This window comes from Ornithorhynchus anatinus, chromosome 18 (genome assembly GCF_004115215.2).
Source record: "Ornithorhynchus anatinus isolate Pmale09 chromosome 18, mOrnAna1.pri.v4, whole genome shotgun sequence".
In the NCBI taxonomy this organism is placed as follows: domain Eukaryota; kingdom Metazoa; phylum Chordata; class Mammalia; order Monotremata; family Ornithorhynchidae; genus Ornithorhynchus; species Ornithorhynchus anatinus.
The window spans coordinates 7,749,518-7,766,588 of record NC_041745.1 but is presented as its reverse complement, the minus strand read 5'-3'; the positions used below and the strand labels follow the sequence as shown (position 1 = coordinate 7,766,588).

General features: G+C 50.1%; 1 long non-coding RNA gene across 1 annotated transcript in view; it reads left to right on the top strand.

Annotated features, from left to right (window-relative positions):
* Positions 1-17,071, top strand: part of LOC120638963 — a 173,813-nt gene continuing 156,742 nt past the window's right edge. The window contains exons 1-2 of the long non-coding RNA XR_005661026.1: positions 1-103; positions 9,644-9,793. This is a non-coding gene — a long non-coding RNA (uncharacterized LOC120638963). The remainder of the gene's footprint in view (positions 104-9,643; positions 9,794-17,071) is intronic.

Below are 17,071 nucleotides of genomic sequence, written 5' to 3'. Positions count from 1 at the left end.
CTCCTGGATCCCTGAGAACAATCCCACTGCCGCCCCAAGGACCACGCTTGTCGAGTGCTCTTCTGAGCTCTCCTGTGCTCCTTCCTGGTTCTGCAAGATCCTGGTAAGTTGCCAATCCTTGAGTAAAGCCCAAGGGTTCACGGAGAGGAGGGTGGGGGACTGGTCAGGCAGGCCCAGTCCTGGGTCATTCTGCTTGAGGTGGTTGGGCCCTGGCTGAAGGGGTAGAAGGGGACTGACCCATCAGGCAGCAAAGCAGCTGGTCAGCCTGAGGATGGAGATGAGTGAGAAGCAAGGCCCGTGGCCGACGTTGGCCTCCCCATCCTGGTCCCTGTGCCGCTCCCCTTCCCGATATCCCTTCTATCCTATATGATGTCACAAGCAGCATCTGACCGCAGTCTACAGGAAAAGCACTTCTCTGCCGCTGGCCCCACTGACTCACGACCACCTCTCCCATAGTGCCTGGGTTCCTTCGCGCTCACCCCCACTGGCATTGCGCCCTGAGGCAGCTGCTTAACGCACTCACCACCTGCGGCCACCCATGCACCATGGAAATACTGGTTGGGACTTTCGAAGGGAGGCTGGGCTTTTGGTTCACTTTTCCAGCTGGAGATGGTTTCCTGACTCTTTGTGATCTTTAGCCCCTAGCACTGGCTTGGGAGACAGAGGTCGTGGCTTCTAATCCCAGTTCTGTCACTTGTCTGCTGTATAGCCTTGGGTAAGTCACTTAACTTCCCTGTGCCTCAGTTACCTCATCTGTAAAATGGGGATTGAGACTATGAGCCCCATGTGGGCAGGAATTGTCTCTATTTGTTGCTGAACTGTGCTTCCCAAACTGCTTCCCAAAGCACATGGTAAGCACTCAATAAATACAGATGAATGAATGTGGGACAAACTGATTACCTTAAATCTACCCCAGTGCTTAGAACAGTGCTTGGTACATAGTAAGTGCTTAACAAATACCATAACTATTATTATTATTGTTATCATCACTTAGTTGTCCTAAACTTTACAGTCATTCATGGCTGCGTGGATAACAACTACTACTATTTTTTTAATGGTATTTCTTAAGTGCTTACTATGAGCCAGGCACTGAGCTAAGTACTGGGGTTAATGTTGGCTAATCAGCTTGGACACAGTCCCTGTCCCACATGGGGTTCACAGTCTTAGTCCCCATTTGACAGATGAGATAACTGAGGCACAGAGAGGTCAAGTGACTTGCCCAAGGTCACATATCAGTCAGGTGGCAGAGCCGGGATGAGAACCAGGGCCTTTTGACTCCCAGGCCCGTGTTCTATTCTCTTTGCCACACCGCTTCTCTACTACTTCCCACTGTCTACTAGTGATAATTTTTATTAAGCACTTGCTGTGGGCCTAGTATTGGGGGAGATGCAAGATCCTCAGATCAGTTACGGTCCCTGTCCCACATGGCACTCACAGTCTGAGTGGTAGGGAGAGCAGAGGTATATTTTCCCCATTTTCCAGATGAGGAAACCGAGACCCGAGAGAGGTTAGGCAGCTTGCCCAAGATGAGCCAGCGGGGTAGAGGCAGACCTGGGGCTCAAACCCCGGTCTGGGGCGTCCCAGCCCCGTGCTCTCTCATCAGTCCTTCTGGACCTTGTCCTCTCAGCCCTTACCCATGGCTCGAAATGAACAACTGGCAGCCACCCCCCGCCCCAGTCTTCCCCATTCCCTTTGCCAGCCATTGCTCCCTGGGGTTCACAGTGCCCAGCTCCGAGGGCAGCCTCGGCTCGGCGGGGGAGAGGCGGGTAGGGATTTGGCCCCGGGAGGTGATGAGATTATAATGAACCAGGTCTGGCACCAGTGACTGAGCAGACATAATGGCATGTTCTTGATTACATTAATGGCTCTGAGAGCTAATTTAGGAGGAAGCCCGTGCAAAGGACATGAATTATTATTGCCTCAATCACGCGCTTTTCAACACTTCCCCCAGCACTCTCTGTGCAACAACCCCCCTAACCCCAGGCTCACGCCGTGCCTGTCCCCTCCCCTGGTGGCTGGAGCCCTTCCCCTGCCCCACCGGCACAAATGAGGGGGGTGGAGGCAGCCGAAGAACCTCCCAGCCTCCCTTTCTCCCACTCTGGCTAAGCCCCTTCCTCGCCCCTGCCTGATGTGTCCATCCGGTCTTGCAGCTCGGAGCCAAGGCTGATTTCCTGTGACAGCTGATGTTGGGGAGGATGGGGGAGTGGGGAGGAAGGCAGATGAGGGATGGGAGGGAGAGCTGAGCCAGCTGGGGAGAGGCCACAGGCTTCCAGAACCCAGGCTGCATACAGTGACGCTTTGCAATCCAGACGGAACAAGGCATGACTGGGGTGGGTGGTGGGATTCTCAGATGGCCCATCTTATTTCCCCAGTGAGACTCTTTGTGGAGCACTGTACTAAGTGCGTTCTACTGAGTACTTGGAAGAATCCAGGACAGTTAGCAGACATTGTCCCTGCCCTCAAAATGTTTACAATCTAGTGGGGGAGATCTTAGGCAAGGCACTTAACTTTTCTGTGCTTCAGTTTCCTCAGCTAAAAAATGAGGATAAAATACTTGTCTGCCCTCCTTCTTAGACTGTGGGATAGGGATTGGGTCTGGCGGTTATTAATAATAATAATAATAATAATGTTGGTATTTGTTAAGCAGTTACTATGTGCTGAGCACTGTTCTAAGCACTGGGGTATATACAGGGTAATCCAGTTATTCTAACCCCAGTGTTTAGTATAGTGTTTGGCAAACATTATTAGTAGTAGTAGTAGTAAAAATAACGATAACCACTCCTCATGCCCTCCCTCCTAGACCCCCCTTACCTCATTTGAGTGCCCAGACTTCTCTCTTGGGCAGTGCCAGGGTTATTTTTAGTCCAGAGCAGCCGGGACCCAGGCTGCAAGGACAGAAAAAAACCCTGGACTGAGGTCTGGGCCATAATAATAGCAGTGATAATTGTTGAGTACTTACTATGTGCCAAATACTGTACTAAGCACTGGGGTAGATACAATATAATCAGGTCAGACACAGTCCTTGTCCCACATGAAGCTCACAGTCTAAAGGAGAGGGACAAAAGGTATTGAATCCCCATTTTACAGGTGAGGAAACTGAGGAACAGGGATGGCAAGTAACTTAGGCCAAGATCACCCAGCAGGCAAGCAGGCCTCCCCAGCCTTCCTCCCGAGCTTGTTTAGGCCAACTGGCAGCCAGGAGCTCCTGAATCTAAAATAATATTTACCCTGCGGTAAGGAGAAGGGAAAGGAGGGTTCTCCTTCAGAATGAATGGTCTCTGGCCCAACCTAGGGTTCACTGTCTAATCAACCAATCAAACAATGATATTTATTGAGCCCTTATTGGGTGTAGGGCACCGAACTAAGTGCTGATAAGAAGGGAGAGAAAGCAGGGATTTTGTCTCCATTTTATAGGTGAGGACCTGAGCCACAGAGATACTACATGTCTTGCCCAAGGTCACACTGAAGGCAAGGGGCAGAGCCAGGATTTGAAGCCAGGTCTCCTGACAGACCTGTGCTATTTCCATCAGCTCACACCCATTAAATGATATGACTTCTTCCATTATTACTCCACCGTAGACTGGGAGCCCCTTATGGGACAGGGGCTGTATCTGATTATACTGTATTTACCCTGGCATGTAGCACAGCGCTTGACCCATAGTAAATGCCTAATAAATATCACTATTTTTAATAATAGATGCTAGTGTACACCAAAGCTAGATCCAGTGTTCCTATTTCTTGTAGCCTGGAGCAGTGAAGCTATTTTGCTAGGGTCTTTGTAATTTCTTCTTGGATGTCAAATATCAGAGAGGCATTCCTCTGGTACCTCCAAATCACGCAGAGCTAGTGGTCTTCCAGGAGCGAGGTTCAGGAAGGCTTACTGCCGTGGTTCAGCTGATCGGCCATTACCGGAAAGACTGTGTGGGGAGGGCGATTTCCTCCCCAGATATCGGCATCTTCATTGGCAGCTGGCACCCAGATCCGAAGTCCGATTCCAGTTACTTCCCTTTGGCAGCCTCAAAATTATTTTAATGCTTGTCTTTCCTCTTCCCCACCTCAACCCCACAAAGAGGGGAAGAGAGGTAGAGAAACCAATCTATCAGTCTGTCAGTCAGTGGTATTTATTCAGTGCTGACTCTGTATAGCACAAAGTACTTAGCCCTTAGCTCATTGTACTAAACACAGTATCCGTGTTCTCAAGGTGCTAACAGCCTTGTGTGTGCAGAGCACTATACTAAGCACTAGATTGTAAACTCCTCTAGGGCAGACAGATGTGGAGAAGGAGATAAGCAGCTCAGACAGGGTTGACCTTAAGTAGAGCTGGGCCTGGGCCGGGCCCTTTAACCACTAACCAGCCATCCCCTCCTCATTTTCTGAGGTACCATGACAGGCTTTGAGGAGAACAGGGGACGTGGCCAGAATGTCCACTTCCCCTCGGCCCCCAGCGCAAAGAGATCAGATTGTGAGTCCCGCTGGGGGCGGGGTATGAAAGGCGTTTTGTATTCACCCCAGTGCTGGGTTCAGCGCTCAGGAGGAAGCAAGTGCTAGATAACACCATTCCTGCTGGTACTAATCCAGAGCTAAGTCATACTTAGAACCCTTGCAAATCTCATTTTGGGGCTTTGAGTAATGGGAAACAGTTGAGACCTATGTTTTCACACGTGTGTGGGGTGCAGTTGACATTGAAACTCCAGAAAGTATGATGTCATTGTATTTTTGCAATCGTTCCTTAATATGCTGGTGATGGGCAATCACAAATCGAACTCCAATGGGGGCCCAGGAGAATCACCACCAGCCTTCCGGCTGAACCTGTCAGGGTTTTTTTGCACTCCTCTTTTGCACTGTGTCCGGCTCCCGATCTGATTACCCTGTACTTGCTCCAGAGTTCAGCACAGCGCTTGGCACACACAGACCACAATTATTATCCTGGAATTTATTAAGTGGTTCGTATGTGTTGAGCTGAGGCCACAGGACCCTGGAGTAGATATGAGTTGATCAGGTCAGTCAGTCCCTGTCCCGCATAGAGCTCAACGTCTAAGGGAGAGGAAGAACAGGTATTTTATCCCTTTTTTCCAGATGAAGAAACTGAGGTACAGAAGGTAAAAATACTTGCTCAATTGCACACAGCTGGCAAGGGTGGAGCCTGGACTAGAACCCAGGTCTCCTGACTCCCAGTCTTGTTCTCTTTCCACTGGAGGGCAGGTTGGGAGGACAGAAGACCCAATCAGACCCTTCCAGCTGGGGTTAAGCCCACTGCCAGCCCCAGAACTGAAATTGGACAGGGATCTCAGAGGCGTAAGTGAAGTGTGGCATTGGTTAAGCCTTTACTATGTACTATTCCCTGGGGTTGAGGCAAGGTAATCATCTTGGACAGAGTCCCTGTCCCACATGGGGCTCACAGACTTAATCCCCATTTTACAGATGAGGGAACTGAGGCTCAGATAAGTAACTGACCCAAAGTCACACAGCAGAACTAGTCTCTTGTTCTTTCCATTGTTCTCCCTAGATTCCTTAGACTGGGAGCCCCTAGAGGGAAAGGAGCTGGGTCTGATCAGATTATTTTGTATCTAACCCAGCCAGCATTTAGTACAGTGCTTGGCACATTGTTAGGATTTAACAACAACCATCATTATCATTATTACCTCTGCCCTCTTTCCCACCACCCCCAAGAATTAATTTGCCCAACAGGAATAATAATAATAGTAGTAGTATTTGTTAAGAATTTACTACGTGCCAAGCAGCTTATGCTGAACTCTGAGGTAGATGCAGTGTATGCAGATTGGTCACAGTCTCTGTCCCATCTGAGGCTCAGAGTCTAGAAGGGAAGACAAGTATTTAATCTCCATTTTACAGGTGAGGAAAGCGAAGCATGGAAAAATGAAATGACTTGCCCAAGGTCACCCAGCAGGGGTAAATGGCAGAACTGGGATCAGAACCCAGGAACTTGTAGTCGCAGGCTCTTTCTACTTGGCCGTGCTGTTTGTGCCATGAGCGCTGGCAGGCTCCACTCTCTACCACACCCCCTGCCTCAGGAGAAGGCTGGCCAGATTTCAGCCTTGAGAATCTGCTCCTGCCTGAATGACTCAATCCCGGCACAATTACCGGTCCCTCCCCACCGACCACTTGGAATATCGGGAATGCCGGTAGCCCTGGGGACAGGGGACATGTGAGTGGGCTGAAGTAGACAGGGAGCTAGTGCTCGGATGGAAGCAGAGTGTGTGTGGCAGTCCCCAGAGAGCCTGCCTGACTTCAAGGGAGGAAACATTGGTTCTTGCTGTTTAAGCATTTCATTTTGCAACACTTTGGCCTAATTGCTGAGCCTTAGTGCCTTGGTTCCCCCCCGGGGATTAGAAAAGCCCCATTTTGTTTTGAAACTTCCTCTCTGAAACCTGGCTTTACAATGGAACTTTTCCACCACTGGTCACTGCTGCCTTGCTGAAACCCAAACTTGGGGTTTCATCTCGGAATGTTTGACCTCCTGAAATAAGACACTGACCCATCGTTTCTGTGACAAACCAGGTCAGTGAGGCCTTTTGAACTTGTGTCATAGATTGGCTCATAGGAATGAGGCTGGGCAGCAGAGGATGCTGTTAAAATCTCCAGTACCCTGGTTCTGGTCTCATTGAGAATGCCTAACTCTCCTATCAGCAGAGACTAGGGCAACCCCTCTCCCTCAGACTAAGGCCATATAGTTCCTCAGCAAAATCACAGGAAAAGCAGTGAGCTGGGTGCTTTGGGACTTGAAGCAAGAAAACCTCAAAGAGGCATTCCTAGAGGATTGGGAAGAGGGTAGGAGAAATGGGAGGCAGACCTGAGGCAAACCTGTGTGAACTCAAAACAACAAGCAAACAGGGCAGGCCACACCCAATTCCTCCCAGACTTTAGTTAATAATAATAATGATGGTAGTTGTGAAACACTATGTGCCAAGCACTGTTCTAAGCGCTGGGGTAGATACAAGGTCATCAGGTTGTCCCACGTGGGGTTTACAGTCTTAATCCCCATTTTACAGATGAGGTAGCTGAGGCCCCGAGAAGTTAAGCGACTTGCCCAAAATCACAAAGTTGACAAGTTGCGGAGCCAGGATTAGAAACATCCGGCTAGATGGGATTAGTTCCATCTGGTGGAAACCCGGTTTGTTACCCAGTTTGGGTAGCAGCATAATCCCTGGGTCTGGGAGTCAGGGCCTGATTTCTAATCCCAGCTCTGCCATTTGCCTGAAAAGTGGACTTGGGCAAACCACTTCACTTCTCTGTGCCTCGGTTTATTCACCTATAAAATGGACATTAAGACTGTAAACCCCATGTGGGAAAGGGACGGAGTCAGTCAAGAGTTCAGTGGCACAACAATACAGAGCACTTGGGAGAGTCCCATGCACATTCCTTACCTGTAATGAGTTTACAGCCTAGAGGGTCCATCCTGTTTATCTTGTATCTCCCCCAGGGCTTAGTACAGTGCTTGGCAGAGTAAGCGTTTAATAATAATAATAATAATGTTGGTATTTGTTAAGCGCTTACTATGTGCAGAGCACTGTTCTAAGCGCTGGGGTAAACACAGGGGAATCAGGTTGTCCCACGTGGGGCTCACAGTCTTAATCCCCATTTTACAGATGAGGGAACTGAGGCACAGAGAAGTTAAGTGACTCGCCCACAGTCACACAGCTGACAAGTGGCAGAGCTGGGATTCGAACTCATGAGCCCTGACTCCAAAGCCCGTGCTCTTTCCACTGCCCCACGCTGCTTCTCTAATAAATACCCCAATTATTATTATTGTTGTTACCCACTGGGAAGTGGCCCGTTTCCTTAGTACTGGCAGTGCAGGTGTCTGAAAATGGAGAATCTGGGTTTCTCACAGGGGTGATCAGCACAGAACAGAAGAACTAACCTCTTCTTTTAGATTATGGGTGGGCCCCCATGTCACACCTGTTTATAACCCCAGGGAAGATGGGCGAGGTGCTGGCTTCTCAGGACCCCACCCACCCCACCCCACCCCTCCTGGCCCGGCCCGAATTCCCCGGCCTCCATTCCTCTGGGCCAGATTTCCAGTATCTTAGCTGTTCACCCAAAAGCAAATGAGACACTGAAACCAAGAAATTCGCTGGCATAGAAATAAAAGAAAAAATGATCTGCAGCCAAAGGAAACAAAAAATCGCACATGGACCCACACGCAAACACCCACCCACCTGCCTCGACACACGCACGGATTTAACCCGAAGAGAAGGAAACAGAAGGGTCAGCGTCTGCTCCCCCACACTCTTTCGTCTCTACCCTCCCCTCACCTTCTTGGCCAGCTGGAAGTGGGTTTCCCCACTCGCTTTCTCGGCATTCCCAGGGTGGGAGGGGCCGAGGAACCACAACTACTCTGCAGGTACACATGGCAGGAGCCCTGGATCATGCCCACCTCCCCCCCACCCTCAACCCCCTCCATGACACCTTTTTTTTTTTAATGGTTTTGTTAAGCACTTATTAAACGCTGGAATAGACACAAACTAATCAGGTTGGACACAGTCCCTGACCCACATGGGTGCTCAGGGTCTTAATCCCATTTTCCAGATGAGGGAATTGAGGCTCAGAGAAGTGAAGTGACTTGTCCAAGGTCACACAGCAGACAAGTGGCAGAGTGGGATTAGAACCCAGGTCTTCTGAGTCCAAGGCCCCATGCTCTTTCCACTATGACATGCTGCTTCTGCCTAACCCCTGGGGTCTCTGCTCGCTCAGAGCTGTCTGTGCCACTGCTGTTGGGGTTTCCCCATCCTCCCCCAGCTCTGCCCTCCTCTTCCCATTGCCATATAACTTCCTTTATTTAGCAATGGGCTGAAGCGTTTGAGCTCTGGGCTGGTTCCTCTTTGAAACGTTTCAGTTCGGCTTAGTGGTCCCTATTTCCTCAGGAAGTCCCCAGGGTACTGTCCCCCCTTCCTGACCTCTTTCTCCCCCATCACTTTGGGAAAACAAGCCTCCCCTAGCTTTCTGCTTTCCAAGACTGGTGAGGCAGAAAGCAGTAACCGTCCCTTTAATTTGCAGTTCCTTTGAAGTATAATCACCATTTATTCCTACTCAACTTGTAAATATCTCTGTTTGTCTCCCCCATTAGTGTAAGCTCCTTGTGGGGAGGGAACTGTTTAAGAAGCAGCAGGGAAAGACCACGGGCCTCTGAGTCAGGGGCCCTGGGTTTTTATCTCAGCACTGCCACTTGCCTGCTGTGTGACCCAGTTTCTCTGGACCTCAGTTTCCTCAACTGTAAAATGGTGATTCAGTCCTATGTAGATTGTGAGCCCCTTGTGGATCAGGGAGTCTGATCACCTTGTATCTGATCACCTGAGGGCTTAGCACTTAACAAATGGACTGTTGTATCTTCCCAAATCCTAGTTCAGTGCATTGAAACCAATGTATGCTCCATAAATGCCATCGGTACTACTAACCCTAAAATCCATCCATAAAAACAGGATTTTACTTCCTGCCCCAGGAATCCAGAAGGGAAAGAAATAGCACTGTTGTTTCCCTCTCCTATGCATTTGAGTAAACGTCTGAACTTTGCCAGGGTTTGGATGGGTAAACAGTAAGGGCAGCTTTTTCTTAAAGCCTTTATTTGGGCCAGTGAGAGCTTTCTCTCCCCCACTGACTTGTCATTGGTTTGGAATTAACCTAGGTAAAGAGCCATTAGAAGAAGCAAGAAACACCTGAGTTTGATGCAGAGCTGGAGGGGGAGTTGAAATCTGCATTTCGTCAGAGAAGCAGTGGAAACCAGAGAGCTGAGCACAGCGTGGGTGAAAATCTTCAGGCCTGGGCGTCTGAACGGGTAGGTAAACCGTTGTCAATGACCGCCTCCCATCAGCAACGGGACACCCCCAAAAAGGAAAGAACCTGCCCGTCGCCCTGGTATAATTACCAATCCAAGAACGAGAGGGCACGTCAAAGAGGTCCACAACGTTGTAGTTTACTGAGGTGTCTGTACCCTGATTTAGGGGCCAGTGGATTCCAGCCCGCAGGGCAAAGACTATTGTCGTCGGACACCTTCTCTACCCTTCCAACACCCCTTGCCCTTTCCCAGTTCCTCCCTGAAAGTGGGCATCCTCACCTCTGATATCAGTCTGGGCGTTCCTGAGCTGTGTCTGCATATTTCAGGTCTCCCCGGTGGGGAATCTGTGCAGTTCTTGCAAAGGGGTTGTGGTCGGGTCAGCTAGCATGTTCTTTCTTGGGCTGATTGTCTGGGGATCGTTTCCCTGCTCCTTCAGTGTTGCCAATCTCGATAGCTTTCCTGGTGATGATGGGATGATCTATTCTCTAACTGCCCTGATCCCATCATCCTTCTGTGTTCTTTGTGCTGTCGTGTGACTCCTGAGACCTGCCTTTGTGTTACCGCCTGCTCTACCCCATTTTCCAGCTCCTTTAACTATTCCCCAACATATGGTTTGAATACCCCACCGTCGACCATTAGGACCCCTCGACCTCAATGGCTAGCCTCCGTAACATAAACCTTTGCTGAGGGGCAGGTGAGTGAATGAGTGAATCCATGCTCTGGGATTGGATTTGGTCCCCAGTTCTGTGGTAGTTGGTCTCACTTCTGGGAAAGAGCTAGAAGTGGGTGGGCCTCTCAGCTCCCAAGAGGAGGATCTTGGGGAGTCCTGCTCTCCCCAGCTTCAAAGCCTTCTTGATAATCCACCTCCACCCAGGAGGCCATCTCTGATTCATCTCCTCCTTCCCAAGTCTTGTCAACCCATTCATCACTTTTCTGTACACTTCCCAGGGCACCCCTATAGATAATCCCTACCCCCGCCTGCCCCCCGCAGGCTCCTGGCCTTCCAAATTCTACCTTCAAGTCTCTAGCCTCAGCGAAGCAGTGTGGCCTAGTGGAAAGAACCCAGGACCTGTGAGTCAGAAGAACTGGGTTTTAAACCTGGCTGTGCCACTTGCCTGCTTTGAGACTCTGGGCAAGTCACTTAACTGCTCTGTGCTTCAGTTTCATTCATTCATTCAATCTTATTTATTGAGCACTTACTGTGTGCAGAGCACTGTACTAAGCGCTTGCAAAGTACAATTTGGCAACAGATAGAGACAATCCCTACCCAATAACGGGCTCACAGTCTAGAAGGGGGAGACAGATAACAAAACAAGTCGGCATAAAAACCATCAAAAGAGATAAATAGAATTATAGATACATACACATTATTAACAAAATAAATAGAATAATAAATATGTACAAATTTACACAAGTGCTGTGGGGAGGGGAAGGGGGTAGAGCAGAGGGAGGGAGTAGGGGTGATGGGGAGGGGAGGAGGAGCAGAGGAAAAGGGGGGCTCCTTATCTGTAAAATGGGAATTCATCACCGTTTCTCCCTCCTACTTTGACTGTGAAGCCCATGTGGACCGGTAACTGCGTCCAACCCGATTACCTTGGGTCTACCCCATGCGAGGTTCCCGGTGACTCAATTCCAGGTGGTTTCTGAGAAAAGAGACCATCTCTTTCACACCAGGGCTGAAAACTGCTGCTTCAGGAAATGACCTTTGTGTGAGTGTCATCCACCTCCCCGAGCTGCTCCGGGGGGGACAGGGACGTTTTCATCTAAAAGCTCTGAGTTTTTGAAAACAACAGCCCAAGATATAAAACCGTCATTCTGGGAAACTGTCCCTGCTGGCAAGGAGTCCCGATACCCTAGTCCGTTCTGCCCTGCAGTCGGAGCAATCAGGGCATGTACTGAGCGTTCACCGGCTGCCAGGCAGTGTAGTGAGCACTTGGGAAAGTACCACAGAAGCTCGAGACTTGTTCCCTAGCCTCGAGGACCTCCCACCATGGCAGGAGCTGGACCCCGGCAGGCGGGGAAGTAGTTTGGGGCACAGAGAAGGGGCCGGGCTCACTGACCCCCAGCCGGCCTCACTGACCCCCACATCTGGAACATCACCCTCTGCCCCTTGGTGGGGTGGCTAAGCTCCCTCTAGACTGTAAACTCCCTCTAGATTGTAAGCTCCTTGTGGGTAGGGTACCCGTCTGTCTATTGTATTGTACTCTCCCAGGCAATTAGTACAGTGCTGTACACACAGTAAGCACTCAATCAATACAAATGACTGACTGACTGACAGGCCAGTGAGGAGGGATGGAGCCCCCGTCTTTGCAGGTGCGGGGGGGGGGTGTTTGTGTGCATGTGTGTGTGTTGGGGTTGGGGGGAGCTGGGAGGAGCAGTCAGTTCTCCTTTGAAATGAAGGTTGTGTTCCCGCCGAACCCCCCCCCCCCCCGACACTTAGCAGAAAACACACTGGAGTCCTTTAGCCTCAGTGGCTGCCACCACAGGCCCGTGCACAAGGGTTCCCCGACACCACACCTCCTTTTTAAAGCCCTCAATCCCCTTGCCCCCTCCTACCTCACCTCACTACTCTCCTACTACAGCCCAGCCCACACTCTTCGCTCCTCTCGTGCTAACCTTCTCACTGTACCTCGATTTCATCTATCTCACCACCGACCTCTCGCCCACATCCTGCCTCTGGCCTGGAATGCCTTCCCTCCTCATATCTGACAGTTATTCTCCCCCCATTTCAAGCCTTATTGAATCACGTTTCCTCCAAGAGACTTCTCCGACTAAGCCTTCTTCTCCTTTCCTTCGACTCCCTTCTGCGTCGCCCAGACTAGCTTCCTTTATTCATCCCTCTCCCAGCCCCATAGCACTTTTGTACCTATCTGTAGTTAATTTATTTTTATTCATGTCTGTCTCCCCCTCTGAACTTTAGGCTCATTGTGGGCAGGGAATATGTCCATTATATTGTACTCCCTCAAGTGCTTAATACACAGCGCTTAGCTCTCTGCACACAGAGAGTGCTCAATATATATGACTGTGTGACTGACTGACTCACTCCCTCAGTCCAGGCGGATGGTGTCAGAAGATTGCTCCCTAACTATTCACTGGCATCCTGTTCGGTGTCCTGCTCAGGGAAGCGTCATGGCCAGGTGGGGAAGAGTGCTGGACTGGGAGACAGGAAACCCAGAATCTAATCCCAGCTCCCCACCATTTGCCTGTCGGGTGACCCTGGGCAAGTCACTTCACTTGTCTGGGCCTCAATTTCCTCGGCTATAAAATGGGAGTTCAGTACCCAATCTCCTTCCCCCATAAACCGGGCACCCTATGTGGAACAGGGACAGTGTCCAATCCTGATTAACTTATATCCACCGTAGTACTTGGCACATAGTAAGCACTTAAAAATACTGCTATTATTCAGAATGTGGAATGAAAATTAATATTATGGCAGCACTGTGTACTACTCCAGGGAATTACAGTCAATGGTATTTGTGGAGCACCTACTGTGTGCAGAGCACTGTGCTAAGTGCCTGGAGGAGTAGGAGAGAGTTTCTAGGCCTAAACTAGGGCTTGGGGAAGCCTGGAACTTGGGTCCCAAGGAGGGATCGAAAGACTCAGCAACCGGCCTTCAAGGAATGTTAAGTAAGAGAAGCGGAACCACGGCTCTGGTTATGATGTCAGCGGCTTTTCCTTTTCGTATCCACAGGTGTTTCCCACCGATGAGCAGCAGGGCTAGCATGGGGTTCGGGAATCAGGCTCAGAGGAGCCTTAGTTGTCGGTTCTGAAATGTCAAGGTTGGCCCTACTGCCCACATTAGATTCTTGGAAACGGGTTAATGTCTTGGAAATTCAAAGAAATAAAACGTGAGCCCCGTCGGGGATGGGGACCCTGGCTGATCTGATTGTTCTGTATCTTCCCTGGCGCTTAGTACAGTGCTTGGCACATAGCGCTTATGTATTAGCATTAGCATTATTATAATTGGGGTCTTGGGAGGTGAGAGAGCAGGTGCAGAGAGTGGTATGTGCCCATGTGGAGACATCATCCCTTTCCCATGGAGAAGGAGGCCGGGGTGAAGATGGCGGATTGGGCACCGGGGACTGTGGCCGTCACGGCCTCCAGGCCGCTGTTCCCTGGTCCTGCTACCCTAGCAGAAGCAGCAGTGGTCCCGATGCCTGTCCGGCTCTGGGCCGGGGTAGCACCATCGCCCCTGCAGCCTGGCTGCCCCGGGGCAAGACCAGACCCAGCGCGGACCAGGGCCCGGCAGGCCTGCCTTCATCTGGTACCTTGGCCGCACCTCTGCCCAGGCCACGGGTCGGGAATGGAGGAGAATAGGAGGATGGCATGGAGGAGGAGCAAGTGGGGGAGTGCTGCCATTCGCTTTTAATAATGATCATCTCCCTCACTGTGGTACTTTACTAAACACTGGGGTAGATACAAGATAATAGGGTCAGACACAGCACCTGTCCCACGTAGTTTGAGAGGAAGAGCAAATATTGAATCCCCACTTTACAGATGAGGCAGCTGAGATACAGAGAAGTGACTCGCTGAAGGTCACCCAGCAGGCCAGTGGCAGAGCCGAGATTAGAACCGACTCCCAGGCCCGTGCTCTTTCCCCTAAACCAAGCTGCTTCCCTTTATTTCCCTTTGCAAACCCATCAGCCCCCCAACTCTGCCCCCTCCCTTCACCACCTCCCACTCAGCCCCCCTCAAGACCCAGCTCGCTCACCCATCCACCCATCCGTGGGTGGCTCTGGGGAAGGTCCCTAAGATTGCTAACGTTTCTATTTCCTCATCTGTGTAAAGAAAAGCAATACACGAGGGCTTCGCAGCAGGGGTGGTGTCAGTTTGGGCTTCGCCACAGCCGCCCCCTGGAGGCGAACAGCTCAGGACGAAAACAAAACGTTCTCGGTGTCGTTTCCCAAAATCCGCAAACCTGATAAACTGCAGGGCCTCAACGTGCTTATGAGCTGCCTTCGGCTGGGTTCATAGGGACCCGGAGGCAGGATCCTGCCCAGAGAAGGAGAGGGAAACGGAGGCCTCCTTTGATGTCCAGATTAGGTGGATATAAAGATGATCCAAAACTCAGATTAATACCCTTGCATAGGAAATAGGTTCTGGAGGGAGAGCTGCAAATCGTCAATAAGTCTTTGTATTCTTTCAGAGATAATTAATCATCTGCAGCTAATAAATCTTAATTCAGTGGGTATTTAGGGAACTTCATCCAAACTGTTCTAACTGCAGCATGTTTTCTCTTCTATTTCACTCTTTGCATTTAGGTCCCTCCCCTCTGTCCCTGGATCAATCAATGGGACTTATTGACCGCTTACTCTTTGCAGAGCACTGTATTAAGCTCTTGGGAGAGTACAATACAACAGAATTTGCCACCACATTTCCAGCGCATAACGATCTTACAGTCTAGAGCCTGTAAATCTTTCAAGATTGTTAAATTTACAGTCTAGAGACTCCTCCCCTTACATCTCCTGGATGAAATGGGGCACTTTGGGTGACAGAAATTAAAAAGGACGATTTCTGAAAGCCTTCTAATCAGTTTTCTTCGTGAGTCACGTCTTTCTCCAATTCTCTGTAGGAAAGGAATGCCACTCTGTTGTCTGAAGAAGTCATCAACTCAAGGTCTGCCTTTCACGCTCCATGTGGGTTAATGTTACAAGCCATTCTAGAGATGCTCTGAATAAAAGAGATGAAAGGAAGATTATCTGTATGAGCCAATGCCCCGGCATTTCAGAGAGTAGAATCACCAGACTTGTACTTCTAGCTTCCACTGCAGCTAGCTGCCTGTGGCTTGAATGGGCATGCACATCTCAGGGCAGAATAGAACAATGAACATGTGTTCATTTTTCTTTGTTTTCTTCTTTTCTCAAAAGTCCAAGTTTAAGAAGCCAAGAGCGTATCCTGTCCAACAAGGCCCAAATGAGTTTCTTCCAGTTTCTCTCTAAGAGCACTTTGTTTTTTTCCATCGGACATTTGAGTTTTTGTAGATTGTCAGCCCAGCCTTCTGTGCTCTTTCAGGGGTCTCCCCACTGCTCCTCACTCACCAACTGTTGCCATGAACTTACAATAGAAAGTCGCTTGGAAAAGGTAATTAAAAAGGCAGTTCAGAGCGGTGCATCATGGGTCCCGAATAGTTCAGAGAGGTTTCCTGAGAGCAACTGGATGGGCGGGTCTCCGCTGAGGCCTGACGGTGGCCGGGTTGGAATCTCATCTCACGGGTTGGAGGGGCTTTGCCTCGCCTCTTGGGATGTTTGCGGGGAAAGTTCCTGCCGTAAATGGGAAGCTCCTAGAGGGCAGGCCCCCTGGCTGTCTCGTTGGTTCTGTACGGGTCTGAGCCCAATGGTTCTGGGGGTACCTGTGGGGCTGACTTGATAGAGTAACAGGTTGGGTGTGGGTTTTCACCATATGTTGCACTAGGAGGGGGCAGAAGTCTGTTAGATTCCTCATTCTCCTTCTGAATCTTCCTGACTCCAAGCTTTTTCCAGGCACCTCTGTGACCCCAACTGTGCAGAGGTTCCCGGGGGTCACCATGATGTTTGCGTGTTGTATACATGTTGTATCCATGCTGCACACATTTCATGGGCCTTACTAAAGGACTTGAGAATCGTACTCAACAATGGCACCCAATGAGTGCTCAGTGAATATAACTACTGCTACTTCCCTCCTTTCTTTGCTTATCCCCTTCATTTTAAGGCCTCAGTCTTCCCCCTCCTCCTCTTCTTTCCTTCATCCTTCTATTCCCATTTGGCAGTTGGATTCTTGGGGATAGGGCAAGTCACTTCACTTCTCTATGCCTCAGTTACCTCATCTGTAAAATGGGGATTGACACTGTGAGCCCCATGTGGGATTAGAATGCGTTTAACCCAATTTGCTTGTACTCACCCCAGCGCTTAGTACAATGCCTGCCACGTAGTGCTTAACAAATATCATAATTGTTATTGTTATTGACAAATTCTGTCCATCTCCCCAGCAGCTGTCTTCTTCCTTGTCTTTGGGTGCATCGCGGGAGGGTGAGCCCATGCAAGCAGCGCCATTTGGCGATGATATTAAGTCCTGTGTTGCCAGTGAAAACCTTGGGTGGTGTGCAAGCTTCCCGGCTGCACGCTGTATGCGAACCCAGAGATCTTCAGCCTTATTTTCAGTCCCTCACCTGGGGCCAACTCTGCAGAGAGAATTGCAATCACCTGCTCATTCCCTTGGGCAGAGGACAATCTTTGCCCGCCCACCACATAGCCCAGATGGCTAGCCACACTCTGGCCTTTCTGGTCATGTCCACAAATGGCA